The following is a 15,249-nucleotide window of genomic DNA, read 5'->3' as shown; positions in this document are numbered from 1 at the left end:
GTAGCTGCCAAGAGCACGTCGTGCCTGTGGCCACTCGGGCTGGAGAGCGTCCCTGTAGCCAGAAACGAGCCCATTCCGTGTGGGTCACCCCCATACCCCGCGGATGGGGCCCGCCCGGAGGTCCCACACACAGGGCGCCCTGGGCACTGGGTCATCCCATGGCGGGCAGGCTCTGGGCCATGCTACCACAGCAAAGGGACATACACATTAGTGAGCGCCAGCTGCATACCAGGCTCTACCATGTAGAGCTATGTACCTGCTAGAGGGTTCCCCATTCGATTCCTAGGCAGGAGTGCGGGGGCACACTGTCTCCTCATCCCCCCTTGTGCGTGATTCTGTGGAGGCATGGCTGACACGCCGTCACTAGTAGCCAAGGACAGAGTTCTGTGAATTTCCATGAGCAGAGAAGCCCCGGTCCCGTCCTGCCCCATCTCTCCAACGATGCGGTCTGTTCCTGGTCTCTGAGGGCTACTGAGCCTTTCCTACCGTTGTGCACAAGTGGGGGTGGCACACGGGTGTAACTTTGTCTCCCGGTGCCCAACGGCACCATGTCAAGAGTCCCCCGGGTCGTTGCTTGGTGTCCCGCGTGCTCGTCGGAGTCCTGTTGTTGTGTACGGACGCACCGCGATGGCTTATCCCGTCGTCTGCTGATGGGCCCTGGATACACGGGACTCAGTGACTTGCCCAAATGAAGGGGAGGAGCTGGAGTCTGAGTATCAAGCAAGACAAACAAACCAAGAAACTTCTCTATCTTGCTTTCTTGGTGCAGAGGGAGCTCCCCTCGGGCACCTGCCTCTGGGTCCAGAGGTGCTCGCCCGGGCACGTGGCCGCCTCGCTGGGGGCTCGCAGGGAAGGGGCTGTGCACCTGGCAGCGTCCAGAACCCCACAACTGATGTCCCACAGGGGCGGCTGAAGGCTCGTGGATTCCTTCTTAGACACAAACCACGGAGCTGGTTCTCAGTCTGAGCGGGTGACGGCACGGGCCTGTCCCACTCTGGCGGTGTGCCGTTCCGTGTGCTGCAGCTGTCATGTTCCAGGTGCCACATGACAATCGCAGGGATGTGTGGTTTTCTTTAAAGCAGCAGAGTGGCAGGAGCGAGCTTTGACCTCGTTCTAGAAAACAAAGTCTGTTCAGACTCACTGGTAGCCTTGGTGCTTTGCCTGCCCTTCTAGAACCCTCCATTGCCACACTGCCCACAGAGCTTTGCTCGAGAACCAGGTGCATGTTGGAGACATTAATCGGCGGCGGACATCCCCTCCACCTCCAGGGGCCCGAGTGGTTCTGTCTGGGGTCAGTCAGGAAAGGGAAACGTGCCAGGAGCTGACAGGGGAGCTTGGTACCGGCTGGGAGCTAGATGGGCGCGTGCGAGGTAGAGATGGCTTGACCCTCAGGCCTCACGGGTGGAGGGTTCTGGTGCAGAGTCACCTGTTTGCTGGGTCCTTGGCCCGTCTTCCCCCGAGGTCTCAGGTGTTGGAGGAGCTGGCCTTGGGGTGTGGGGAAGGCAGATTTTCCCAGCCAACCATCTCGATTATCGTCACTGAGATGAAAAAGGGCTCACATTCCTTCCTCCTGCTCGCCCGCTTCTGCCCAAGTGCAGGGCTGAGCCAATGACCGCCCCCCTGCACCAGCCTCTGACTCGCTTGCTAGACTGGTGTCGACCCAGTCACCATATTCAGCATTCGACCCACGAGCATGTGCTTCTGGGGCCCTCGGTCAGGTGGGGACACTGAGGCACGAGGAGGGGAAGTCCCATACCAAGGTCATACCCCTGGGAAGCTCTTGGGGCCCTGCCCTGGCCGTTCCTTTAAAATCTTTTTTTTTTTTTTTAAGATTTTCTTTATTTGGCAGACAGAGATCACAAGTAGGCAGAGAGACAGGCAGAGAGGGAGAGGGAAGCAGGCTCCCCGCCGAGCAGAGAGCCTGACGCGGGGCTCCATTCCAGGACCCTGGGATCATGACCTGAGCCAAAGGCAGAGGCTTTAACCCACTGAGCCACCCAGGCGCCCCCTGGCCATTCCTTTAGAACAAGGCTTGGCTCTCTGGTGAGGACGCTATGCCCTCACAAAGCGCCTTTCTGTCCGAGCATTAACCTGTCTCACAGCAGCTTCTGCCCTTAGATGGCAGAGCCCAGGGCTCCAGCCCAGGGGATCAGATAAAGGTTACCCTCCTGAACAAGGAGCCGCCACCTGGCCTGAGGCTTATGGTGCGTCAGTGGGACGTGGACGAACGTGTCGACACAGGCGAGCTCATAGACGGGTCCGTCCCACATTGTCCTGCTGCACTGGTTCTGGGATCACGAGGTCCCAGGGAGGCAGAGAGGCCGGTGATGCAGGCAGGGGCTCACTGTGCGCAGGCAGCACCGTGGGAGCCCCTGAGCTGCCTTCCCGTGTCCCCCAGTTGGCTGCTCACCAGCCACAGAGACCCTGCGTGGTCCAGAGAGGAGACCCCTTGTCTGGGAAGCTGGCCGTTTGCACCGCTGGGAAGGGGCCTGAGCGTGGTGGCCGCCATTCTGACCGCCGTGTCCCTACACACTTCAGGCTCTTGAGAGCTCCCCCACCCACCGCAATCACAGAGTTACTGACCATGAGGACGTGAACCTCACCACTGTGTGCACACAAGTGCCATAGCGTCTTGGACCAGTACGGGACACCTGGCCAGGCGTCTGGCAACAAATCAGCAAACTAGGCAGCGGGAGATGCACGCTAACCCTAAATGACCCATGTTCCCTGCGATCTGAGTCCTGTACCGTAATGTTCACCATCTTTTTGCGGCAACTAAACGACCAAGGCATTTTATTCTTGTTTTTTAAGTAACGTGTCCATACCGCGCGTGGTTAAATGGAGTAACATTTGTTCTGCTTTTATTTTTTTAGAAGATTTTTATTTATTTATTTTACAGGCAGAAATCACAAGTAGGCAGAGAGGCAGGCGGAGAGAGAGGGAGGAAGCAGGCTCCCCGCTGAGCAGAGCGCCCGATGCGGGGCTCCATCCCAGGACCCTGAAATCATGACCTGAGCCAAAGGCAGAGGCTTTAACCCACTGAGCCACCCAGGCGCCCCTCTGATTTATTTTTTTTTATGAAGTTCATCATTTTGGAGGGTGCGGTTCTGCAGCTTCTAGTGCATTCACGACGTGCCACGTCAGCACCTGTTCCAGAACGTTCTGTTCACCCCTGTTTGCCATCACCCCCCCGGGCCCCCCACCCCTGAACCCCCAGGGTTTCTGTGTGCCGTTGCCTATCTGGACGTTTCACACACACAATGCGACAGCGTGTGGCGTCTGTCACCGAGTGTCACGTTCACATGGATTGTCCCCGGTGGAGGCTTCCTCCTGGGTAAAGAGTGCACTCTGTTCTATGGAGGGACAGCCCCGGGGGGACAGCGGGGGGCCCCGCAGCTCTGTTCCCACGGGCCCTTGGTGCCGGGTGCTGCATGCACGCGTGCTCACTTCCCTCGAGGGTAGCATTGCTCTGTCATGGGTCCTTCCACACTAGCTTTCAGACAGGCCACCAGCCTGGCTTCCACAGCAGCCACACCGTGTCCAGCCCAGTGGTACTGAAGCAGCTCCCGTGTCCCCATGCCCTCAGCAATACCCTTTAGTGTCTGTTCTCCCGACTGAAACTGGCTGGGGGTGTAGGAAACGGGGTCTCACCGTGGTCCCCGCGGCACTCCCCTAATGACCAAGGTGGGGTCATGTCCGTGTTGGCTGTTTCTGTAGTTTCTTTAGGGGAAAATCTGCAGAACTCCTTGGCCCATTTACGAGTGGGTCTATTTATCTTAGTGGGTCGTAGGAGTTCTTCATGTGGGCTGCGTGCTAGACCCTTGTCAGAGCTGAGACTGGCAAGCGTTCTCTCCCGCCAAGAGCGTTATACTTTTTTCATGGGGAGAATGCCTCTTTTAAGCCACTGAGCATGGACTCTAGAATTTCGGTAGGTGTCAGTCTGAGATCCTAGTGCCAGCTCCCCCAGTTGTGTGGCCTTGGGCAGGTCAGCGCCCCTCTGTGGGCCTTAGCGTTCGTACCACAGGCAGCACTGATTTGTGAGATCCAGTGGGAGAAAGTCAGGGAGCCTGGCTGGTCAGGTGGACGGTGTGGACTGGGCCTGGCCCATTGGGTGGATGGTGTGGACAGGGGCTTATCGGACAGACAGTGCAGACAGGGGCCCAGCCCATTGGGTGGACAGTGTGGACAGGGGCCCGTCAGACAGATGACGTGGTCGGGGCCTGGCCTATCAGATGGATGGTGTGGACAGGGGCCCATAAGGTAGATCATGTGAATGGAGGCCCAGCCCGTTGGATGGATGGTGTAGACAGGAGCTCACCCCATTAGGCAGATGGTGTGGATGGGGGCCCAGGCCATTGGGCAGACGGTGTGGATGAGGGTCCAACCCAGCGTGGATGGTGTGGATAGAGGCCCGTGGACAGACAGTGTAGACCGGGGACCATCAGATGGATGGTGTGGATGAGGGTCCAACCCAGCGTGGATGGTGTGGATAGAGGCCCGTGGACAGACAGTGTAGACCGGGGACCATCAGATGGACGGTGTGGATGGGGGCCCATTGCACAGATGGTGTGAATGGGGGCCTCTGGGGCAAACGCTGTGGATGGGGGCCCAGCCTGTCCAGGCAGACAGTGGACAGGCCCAGTCTGTCAGGCAGACAGTGTGGACGGGGGCCCGTGGGACCGATGGTGTTGAGGGGGGTCTAGCCCGGATGGGTGGTGTGGAGGGAGGCCTGTGGGGCAGATGGTTGAATGTGGCCCATGGGACAGACGGTGTGGACTGGAGCCTGTGGGACAGACGGTATGGAGGGAGGAGGTCTAGCCTAGGATGGATAGTATGGATGGGATGGGAGTTCGGCCCCGAATGGACTGTGTAGACAGGGGCCCGTGGACAAATGGTATGGAGGGGGACCATGGGACGGACAGTGTGGACAGGTGTATGGCCCAGGATGGATGGTGCGGACAGGGGCCCAGCCTAGGATGGATGGGGGGGCCCGTGGGACGGATGGTGTGGACATGGCCCGTAGGATGGACAGTGTGGACGGGGGCCTGTGGGACGGATGCCTGTGGGACAGATGGTGTGGACGGGGGCCCATGGGACAGATGGCATGAATGTGGCCAGTGGGGCAAACAGGGGCCTATGGGACAGATGGTGTGGATGGCGGTCTAGCCCAGGATGGACGATGTAGATGGGGACCTGTGGGACAGACAGTGTGGACTGGGGCCCAGCCTGTCAGATGGATGGTGTGGATGGGGACCCATCGGGCAGACGGTGTAGACAGGGGCCTGGCCTGTTGGACGGACGCTGTGGACGGACACTGTGGATGGGGGCCCGTGGGGCAGATGGTGTAGACAGGGGGTTGTAGGACAGACCGCGTAGACGTGCCTCATGGGACAGACTGTAGACAGGGCTGGCAATAGGGCATTGCCCCCCTCACCTGTGTGCCTGTGTGTCCCCAGCCAACAACATCTGCTTCTACGGGGAGTGCTCCTACTACTGCTCCACAGAACACGCCCTGTGCGGGAAGCCGGACCAGATTGAGGGCTCACTGGCGGCCTTCCTGCCTGACCTGTCCCTGGCCAAGAGGAAGACGTGGCGGAACCCCTGGAGGCGCTCGTACCACAAGCGGAAGAAAGCAGAGTGAGTGTCAGGCAGGCCCTGCCATGCGGGGCCGCATCCTTCTGCTGGCATCGCAGGGGTCTCAGAGGCTTCTGCCCACTGTGCTCAGACGGGCCTCGGGCCTGCTGCCAGCCTCAGGCTGGAGGGAGTATCAGGAAAGGGGGGCACACGCAACTCTGCCTGCCCCCAGTGGGCGACACTGCCCCTCATGCATAGAAGGCAGGAAGGGCGGCCTCATTCTGGGAACCAGACGCATTCCCCACGTGGTGCCGCCGGCCCAGTGCAGGCTGGAAACACAGCCTCTCAGGACTGGAACTCTGCATTCGCTCCGTGCCTTTCTTGTCCCTGAAGACATGGCTGTGAAGGGGTCTCTGGGGTGCGGTGTCCAGGTCCTAACCCTCCAGAACCCTGGCATCTGGAGCGAACAGCAGCCTCCAGACATGGCTTGATCACCTCCCAACCCCCTGCTCGTGTTAATGCAGCCTCAGCTGGCAGCTCCGCTCTGTGGTGATCTTAATGCAGCCTCATGGTGGTGATCTTAATGCAGCCTCAGCTGGTGATCAGCCTCTGTGGTGGTCTTAATGCAGCCTCAGCTGGCAACTCTGCTCCTGTTAATGCAGCCTCTGCTGGCAGCTCAGAGCAGAGCTGCCAGCAGAGGCTGCATTAACAGGAGCAGGGGGTTGGGAGGTGATCACCTCTCTCCACCCCAAGTCCTCACTGCAATAATCCCGCTGTGCTGAGCTGGTCTGGGCCTCCCTCTCCACCCAGAGAAGGAAACTGACCTTCTCACATGGGCTCCCCCACAGGTGGGAAGTGGACCCCGACTACTGTGAGGAGGTGAAGCAGACGCCCCCCCTATGACAGCAGCCACCGTGTTCTGGACATCATGGACATGACCATTTTTGACTTCCTCATGGGTAAGTCAGCAGCCCGGGCTTCCACCAGGAGCGTCCACCCTGTGTGTGACCCAGCAGGGGTCAAGCCCCTGCTTTGCTCTGTCCCTTGGGCTCCAGGCTCAGAGGTAGAGAGTCGGCTCCTGAGTTTTCAGCTTGCTTCTCTCCACAGGAAACATGGACCGCCATCACTATGAGACTTTTGAGAAGTTTGCGAACGAGACGTTTATTATCCACTTGGACAATGGAAGAGGGTGAGCCGCGTTCTTACTCCTCCAGACCCAGGAGGACCAGGCTCTGAGTGGGGGATGGTGGCTGTCCCCCACAGATGCTGTGTGTGTGATGCAGGGTGCTGGCCCTGGGTCTCCAGCTCCTGACGGCAGGAAGCATTGGTAGTGTTACTCCTCCTGGTCCCCAGGGTCACCCCTGTGTGCTGAGTCCTGCGATGTTCTCATGTTGCCCAGGAGAAACTGAGGCCCAGAGAGGCTGCTTGCCCAGAAAGGCCGTGAGGAGCACTTTGCCCATCACATAGTCACATGGGATTGGCTAACTGGGACATGTGGCCATCCCTACCCCACAAAGAGGGCCTGTGGCCACTGCATGCTGGGCCCTGGGCTGTCCTGGGCCACCGAGGAGAGCCGTCTGCTGGGTAGATGTGGGTACAGGGACCTGCCTTTCCCAAATGATTACTAGTGCTGGTGCTAGGACAAGTTGGCACCTGGCACCTGGACAGTTGGGTGTGGGGGCTGCAGACACCCAACTGCCAAGGACAGTACCGTGGCCAGACCCTGGGGGCACCTTCTCTGCTTAGCCTGTCTCAGACCCCAGTACAGCAGCCAGAACACTAGGGTACTTTCAGGGACATGCCTCATCCCAGGGCCTGTGTCTGGTGCTGGCACAGCAAAGACAAGACCACACAACCCAGGTGCTAGGGACACAGTGCCAGAGTGCTGGTGACAGCCGGGGGTGCTGGGGATCTAGTGTTGGTGTGCAAGGGAGAGCCAGCCGGAGTGCTGGAGACACTCAGCTGGGGATGCTGGGGCACAGTGCCGGGGTGATGGGGATAGTCAGCCAGGGGTACTGGGAACTCAGTGCTGGGATGCTGGGGACATTCAGCCAGGGGTACTGGGGCACAGTTCTGGGGTGCTGGGGATGCTGGAACACAGTGCTGGGGTGATGAGGAGAGTCAGCCAGGGGCACTGTGGACATGGTGCTGGGATGTTGGGGACACTAAGCCAGAGGTGCTTGGGACAATCAGCCAGAGGTGTTGGGGATACAGTGCTGGGGTGCTGGGGACACTCAGCCAGGGATCCTGGGGCACAGTGCCGGGGTGATGGGCACAGTCAACTAGGGGTACTGGGGACACAGTGCTAGGGACAGTCAGTTGTGGGAGCTGGGAACACATTGCTGGTGATAGCTGGAGGTGCTGGGGACAGTCAGCAGGGGGCACTAGGGATATAGTTCTTGGGTACTAGGGACACTCAGTAGGGGTGCTAGGGGCAGTCATCCAGGGGTGCTGGGGCCACTCAGCCAGGGGTCTGGGGACAGTCAATCCAAAGTGCTGGGGCACAGTGCCAGGGGCACTGGGGACACAGTGCTGGGGACACTCCACTGGGCATACTGGGGGCACTCACCCAGGGGTGCTGGGGACAGTCAGCTATGGGAGCTGGGAACACCGTACTGGTGCCAGTCAGCCAGGGGCTGCTGGGGCACAGTGCCAGGTGGACACTCAGCCGGTGGTGCTGGGGACAGTGTTGGGTTGTTGGGGACACTCAGCCAGGTGTGCTAGGGAGAATCAGTTGGGGGTGCTAGGGACACAGTGCCAGGATGCTGGGGCAAGTGCCAGAAGTACTGGGGATAGTCAGCCGGGGACCCTAGGACACAGTGCTGGGTGCTGAGGTCAGCCAGTGGCACTGGGGACACAGTGCTGGGATTCTGGGGACTCAGCTGGGGTGCTGGAGACACAGGGCTGGGTGCTGGGGACAGACAGCCAGGGGCACTGAGGACATATTGCTAGGGTGCTGGGGACACTCAGCCAGGGGTGCTGGAGAGACCGTGTCAGGGTGATGGGGACAGTCATCTGTGGGTTCTGGGAACACAGTGCTGGGGACACTCAGCCAGACGTGCTGGGTTACAGTGCCAGGGTGCTGGGGCACAGTGCCGGTTGTACTGGGGATACTCAGCTGGGGGTGCTGGGCATAGTATTGGGGGTGTTGGGACACTTAGCCACAGTGCTGGCTAAGTTCCTGCGAGGAGCACTCAGCCAGGTGCTAGGTTATAGTGCCAGGTTATAGTTGGGGTCACTCAGCTGGGGGCACTAGGGACACAGTGCTGGGTGTGTTGGGACCCTAACCCAGGGGTGCTTGGCACAGTCAGGTGTCCTAGGGACACCCAGCTGGGGTGCTGGGGTCATAGTGCTAGGGACACTCCACTGGGGGGTGTGGGGACACTCAGCTGGGGTGCTAGGTTACAGTGCCGGGGGTGCTGGGACACTTAGTCCCACACCGGGGACACAATGCTGTGATGTTGGGGACACTCAGCCGGGGGTGTTGGTGACAGCTGGCTGTGCTGGGGACACAGTGCTGGGGTGCTAGGGACAGTGAGCTGAGGGTGATGGGCACAAGGCTGGGTGCTGGGGACACTCAGCCAGGGGATATGGGGCACAATGCCAGGATGGTGGGGGAAAAGTGCCAGCATGCTGGGGACACTCAGGAATGCTGGGGCACAGTGCTGAGGTGCTGGAGTCAGCCAGGGGTGCTGGGGACACAGTGCTAGGGACACTCCACAAGGGGGCGCTTGGGACAATCAGCCATGGGCATTGGGGACACAACGCCAGGGTGCTGGGGAGTCAGCTGGGGGTGTGGGGGACACTCAGCCAGGAAAGCTGGGGCACGGTGCCAGGGCTGCTGGGGAGAGTCAGCTGTGGGCGCTGGGAACACAGTGCTGGTGACGGTCAGCTGAGGGCACTGGGGACCTAGTACTTGGTACTGGGGACAGTCAGCTGGAGGCACTGGTGTCAAAGTGCTGGTGGGCTGGGAACAGTCAGCCCAGGATGCTGGGCATATAGTTCTGGGGTACTGGGGACACTCAGCCAGGGGTGCTAGGAACAGTCAGTTGTGGGTACTGGGGCCATCAGCCAGGGGCACTGAGGACACGGTGCTGGGGTGATACAGGCAGTCAGCCAGGGGTGCAGGGGACACAGGACACAGTGCTAGGGTGGTGGAGATAGCCGGGGCGCTGGGGATACAGTGCTGGGATCCTGGGAATACTCAGCTGGGGGCGCTGGGGAGTCAGCCAGGGGTGCTGGGGATCTAGTGCTGGGTTCTGGGGACAGTCAGCTGGGGACACTGGGGTCAAAGTGCTGGGGACAGTCAGCCAAGAGTACTGGGCATATAGTTCTGGGGTACTGGGGACACTTAGCTGGGGTGCTAGAGACAGTCAGCTGGGGGTGCTGGGGCCACTCAGCCCGGGGCACTGGGGACAGTCGGGCAGGGGCACTGAGGACACGTGCTGGGGTGATGCAGTCAGCTGTGGGTGAGGACACTCAGCTGTGGGTGCTGGGGTCATGGGCGGGGTGGTAGAGACAGCTGGGGGTGCTGGGGATGCAGTGCTGGGATCCTGGGGACACTCAGCCAGGGTCACTGGGAAAAGTCAGCCAGGGAAGCTGGGGACACTCAGCCAGGGATAGTAGGGACAGTCAGCCAGGGGTGCGGGACACAGTGCCGGAGTGGTGGAGACAGTCAGGGGCACTGGGGAGAGTCAGCCAGAGGTGCTGGGGTCGGCCAGCTGGGGGCGCTGGGGACACAGTGCTGGGATGTTGGGGGCACTAGGCCGGGGGTGCTGGGGACACTCAGCCGGGGGTGCTAGGGACACAGTGCTGGGGATACTCCGCCGGATGGTGATGGGGGCACTCAGCCAGGAGTGCTGGGGCACAGTGTTGGGAGTGCTGGGGCACAGTGTCGGGGGTGCTGGGGCACAGTGCCAGGGGTACTGGGACACTAAGTCGGGGTGCTGGGGTATACAGTGCAGGGGGTGTTTGAGACAGCTGTGGGAGCTGGGAACACAGTGCTGGTGACAGCCAACGGGTGCTGGGGACACTCAGCCAGGGGTGCTAGTTACAGTGCCGGGGTGGGGGACAGGCAACCGAGGGTGCTGGGACACTCAGCCAGGGTGATGGGGAAAGTCAGCTGGGGGTGCTAGGGACACAGTGCTGGGGTGCTGGTGATAGGCAACGGTGTTGGGGACACTCAGCAGGGATGCTAGAGATAGTCAGCAGGGGGTGCTGTTGATAGGCAACTGTGATGGGGACACTCAGCCGATGTTGCTGGGGACACAGTGCTGGGGTGGTGGAGACAGCCAGAGGCGCTGGGGACACAGTGCTGGGGACACTCACCTGGGGGTGCTAGGGACAGTCCACTGGGGGTGCTGGGGACACTCAGCCAGGGGGCTGGGGCACAGTCCTGGGTAATGGGGACAGTTAGCTGGGGCGTTGTGGACACAAAGCCGGGACTTGGGGGACAGCAGTGTCTTGGGGACACACTGCCCCATCTCCATGGCTGTGGCTCTCCAGTAGGGCACACAGGGCGCTGCCCACTGCAGGGCTGGGGTCCCCCATGGAGTGACCTGTTGCAGGCTCTGCACACAGGTGTCCTGTGTGTCGTGTCCCCAACAATTCTGTGCTTCCTCGGCAGGTTTGGGAAGTATTCCCATGATGAGCTGTCCATTCTGGTGCCTTTACAGCAGTGCTGCAGGTATGGCGCCCCACTCTGCGTTCCCCCACCCCCCGGGGAGCCCTCAGTCCAGCCACAGATTGGGCAGAGGCCCCCAGCCTCACTCCCACAGCCTGGCAGCATGCAGCCCAGCACCCGGAGCCCGAGTTGTGGCATCCCCAGCCCCTCCCGGCGCATGTCTCAGGCCAGCCGTGATGGCCCCCATCACAGATGAAGACACTAGGGCTCAGACTGGCGTCCCGCCCCCCCAGCACTCTGTGCCCCTCGCTGCCACCCTCTTTGGGGCTCCCCCCCCATACCTCTTCCCTTTACAGGTGGGGAACCAAGCCATGGGGCAGAACCAGGAGCTCCCTGCCCGGGGAAGGTGTGTGGGGCTGAGCTGGGCTCAGTCTCCCGGATGCATGGGCCATCCTCCCCACCCTGCGTCTGCCTGGAGTGTCGGGTCCCTGCGGGCACTGCCAGGCCTCCCGTGGCCACCTGCTCTGCCAGGCAGGACCCTTACTGCAGCGCCTCCGGGAGGCAGGGGCCCGCCTGGGACTGCCCCTGGCTTGGTGCCGGTGTCCCCTGTGCCCAGGCCGCAGAGGCTGGGGCCTGACCTGTCTCTCCCTGGCAGGGTCCGGAAGTCCACCTACCTTCGGCTGCAGCTCCTGGCCAAGGAGGAGTACCGGCTGAGCCTGCTGATGGCAGAGTCCCTGCGCAAGGACCGCGTGGCCCCCGTCCTGTACCGGCCGCACCTGGAGGCGCTGGACCGGCGGCTGCGCATCGTGCTGCGGGCCATTGGGGACTGTGTGGAGAAGGACGGGCCGCACAGCGTGCTGGAAGACGACCTGGATGCCGAGCACAGAGTGCCCCCCGGCAGGTAGTGACCGAGAGCCGCCGGCCTGCCGTGGAGGAGGGACACGTGTGTCCACGCTGTGATTCGGAGACTGCGGGAACAGATGGACCGCTCCGTGGGTCAGGCACCGCAGGCCCAACAGGACTCACGGTGTCCGCTTTGAGACCAGAGAAGGCTGGGGAGGGGGCGCTCTGTGCTCATGGACAAGGCGGCCTGGCGGCGGGGGCCACCCACCCTTCTATATGGGAAGGAAGCCTTTACTGACTATTTTGTATTTATACTTGGTGTCTATGTATATAAATAGAGCGACACCTTGCAGACCCCAGACCACCCACCAAATGCACACGTGGGGGCCGCGCCCCCTGGGGCCGGCCTCTCCTGCCAGGTGTGCTCCCACTCTGGACCTAACTTGAAACAGACTCCCACCTGTCCTCCCTCCTGGGAGGCCCGCGGCCAGACGGCTCACGGTCTCGGCCCGGTACACGGCGGGGCTCCCGACGGCGCCATAGGCTGGTCGGCGGGCAGACTCCCAGTTTCAGAGTGACGTCAGTGACCACGTCTTCCGTTTCTCAGAGCCACCCGGCAGTGCCTGGGACCTCCCTTGGCGGCCCAGGGTGCTGCTCGTCTCCTGACTTCGCTTTGATCATTGGTGCAAAGACATCACACGGGCTCCTTCAAGGGCCTCGGCAACAGGCTGAATTTTGCAACATATTTGTGGAATAGTTTGCAATGTGGTAAAAGTGCAACAAAAATAGAGCAAATGTATGCTGGGGTCTGGGCCCCTCACACCCTGAGCTCAGCAGCCACCCGGCCTCCCTCCACATAGGTCAGGCCTGGAAGAGGGCAGAGCCAGGCTCAGCTTCCAAGGTCCAAGGGGCTGTGGCTGGGAGGCAGGAGGTGGGGGAAGCCCCCTGTCCCACTCCTGGTGTGGCTGACCAAGCTGGGCAGGGGGTCCCTGAAGACATGGGCCAGTCCCAGAGGGCAGCATCACATCTACACAGCCCAGGTGTGCCCACTGGAGCCAGGAGAAGTCCGGCCCTGTAGGCTGCAGGGCCTGAATCTTGCTGGGAGGCCTGCCTGGGGGCTCCCCAAGATTGTTGCCTGCAGGGGCTCAGTGTGGGCATGGGGCACCGCGACAGGCCAGCCCCAGGGGTTCCAGGGGGAGGACACTGATGAGCACTGACATAAACCCCAGAGAGTCCCAGGGAGCAGAGAGTCCTGCGTATCAGAGCCCTGGCCACCTCCAGGGCTCCCAGCCCCTCTGGTGCCCCAGGACCACTGGTTTCTGTGCACCTGGCTCCACGCAAAGCTGCCACCACAAATTATTCCAGGTCTCTAAGGCAAAACAGCAAGGTTCATCTTGTTTTCCTCATTTCACAGGTGGGGACACGGAGGCTCAGGGAGGGGCTGACATACAGCACAAAAGTCAGTTTAGGTTTCCAGAATGGCCAAGCCGTTGCCTGCCAGGCGGAGGGGGTACGGCCCACAGCAGAACCACAAAGGGACCTCAGGCTACCAAGAAAGTAAATGGGGGGATGATAAAGTGAACCCCAAAGGCAGCCCCCATCAGTAACCCACCTGGCACTCACTTCCCACCCAGCACTCCTCTGGTAACACCACTGGCTCAGGCATCCCTGCCCTTTCCTGCCTGTGGCTGTACCTGCGTACCTATGGCCTCACCCCCCCCAGCCTCCTGCTGGGCCCCTGTCCCTGCTGCACGGGGAACAGGTAAATACCTGGAGGAGGACCTGACGAGGTCCCACGATCAGAAGCAGCCAGTTCTGCTGCCGGGAGAGCGTACCCCCCAGCCTCCTCCCAGGCCGCCCCAAGAGAACAGAGGGACTCTGAAGCCAGGACTGCTGTCCTTACCCCCAGGTCCCCGGTCCATGTGCCACTGGTTTTTTAAAGTTAAAAAAATTTCAACATAGCATATTTGTACTGCTACCTCTACAGAATACCGGTAGCTCACATATTCTGAGGCTGCATCACGTCTGAAGTCTTGCAATATATAAATCTTTTTTATGAGGTATAAACCCTCCACACAGCAGTCCAAAGAAAAGTGATTTCAAACAACCATTAGCTACTGATTCTTAAACACCAGAGAACAAACACAGGAAAGAAATTCAGCACTGAAATCTTCTACATCAAGCTGCAAAAAACAATCTCTAGAGGTGGATTTAAATTTTTAACCAAAAACCCTGGAACAATCTCTTCAATCAGAAAGGTATGGCACAGATGCAGCCATGCCTTCGAGATTGTAGGACACACACAAAGGCATACACTTTATTATTAATTTCAAGTTTACCAAGTCAGTTCAAATCACCAACCTAGGTTCTTAGCACCTTGACACCTTCAACTCCCATCTGATAGGATATCTGGTTAGTGGAAATCTTTTGGGAGCCCGATTTGTCTCTTAACTCCACATAGAGCATGCAAAGCTATCCCCTTTCCACCTGGTGACCTACTGATGGCACCCAGCAAGACTTCACATGCAATGGATGCTGCCAGAAAAAGAAAGGCAGAGAGTAAAGGTGGAGAAGCTTTCCTTCCCATTTCAAAGTAACAAGCAACAGTAAAGGAGCCATGTGAAAACTGTAACATCCTTACATTACCTGAAACTTATAAAAGAAAGAAAATCTGCTCCTTTTGCACCCTGAAATTACAGGTAACAAGACAAAGGACAGAAAACATAAGAAAAGTGTATAAAGGCACTAAATGAAAGGAACACCAACGTTCAAATTATAACTCTGGAAACAATGTCCAGAAGATTATACTTTCTTAACATTCTAACACAGTTAACAAACAGAAGAATTTCAAACAGCTAACAAACATACGAAAAGAAGTTTATACTTCTGGATAAGGAAAATGTACAGTAAAAGATTCGAACACCATTTACGACCCTCCCATTTTCCACTCTCTTTTCTAGACCTGAAACCTGATAACCCCAAACTGTTGGTATCCTACAAGAAAATTGGAACTCTGTTTATGCATGCTAGATCCAGTATCAACATGGTTATATGTCACACAAAGCTAAGTCAAACAACAACAACAACAAAAACAAAAAACCCAAGGTGCAAAAAGATACGTAAAGTACACCATTTAGACAGATTTTCCAACTAGAAAAAAGGTTTATACAGATGATGAATTCATACAAATATGTACCAAAAAATACAGA

At 59.1% G+C, this 15,249-nt stretch overlaps 1 pseudogene across 1 annotated transcript in view; it reads left to right on the top strand.

Annotated features, from left to right (window-relative positions):
* Positions 1 to 12,394, top strand: part of LOC309857043 (extracellular serine/threonine protein kinase FAM20C-like) — a 36,965-nt pseudogene extending 24,571 nt beyond the window's left edge. The window contains exons 6-10 of the transcript XR_014316693.1: positions 5,457 to 5,637; positions 6,423 to 6,533; positions 6,682 to 6,763; positions 11,201 to 11,260; positions 11,853 to 12,394. The product of XR_014316693.1 is annotated as an extracellular serine/threonine protein kinase FAM20C-like (transcript). The remainder of the gene's footprint in view (positions 1 to 5,456; positions 5,638 to 6,422; positions 6,534 to 6,681; positions 6,764 to 11,200; positions 11,261 to 11,852) is intronic.
* The last annotated feature ends 2,855 nt before the right edge of the window (positions 12,395 to 15,249 follow it).

This window comes from Mustela nivalis (genome assembly GCF_964662115.1).
Source record: "Mustela nivalis genome assembly, contig: HAP1_SCAFFOLD_275, whole genome shotgun sequence".
Classification (NCBI taxonomy): Eukaryota; Metazoa; Chordata; class Mammalia; order Carnivora; family Mustelidae; genus Mustela; species Mustela nivalis.
The sequence above is the reverse complement of the archived record's forward strand: the minus strand, read 5'-3'. Positions and strand labels throughout refer to the sequence as shown.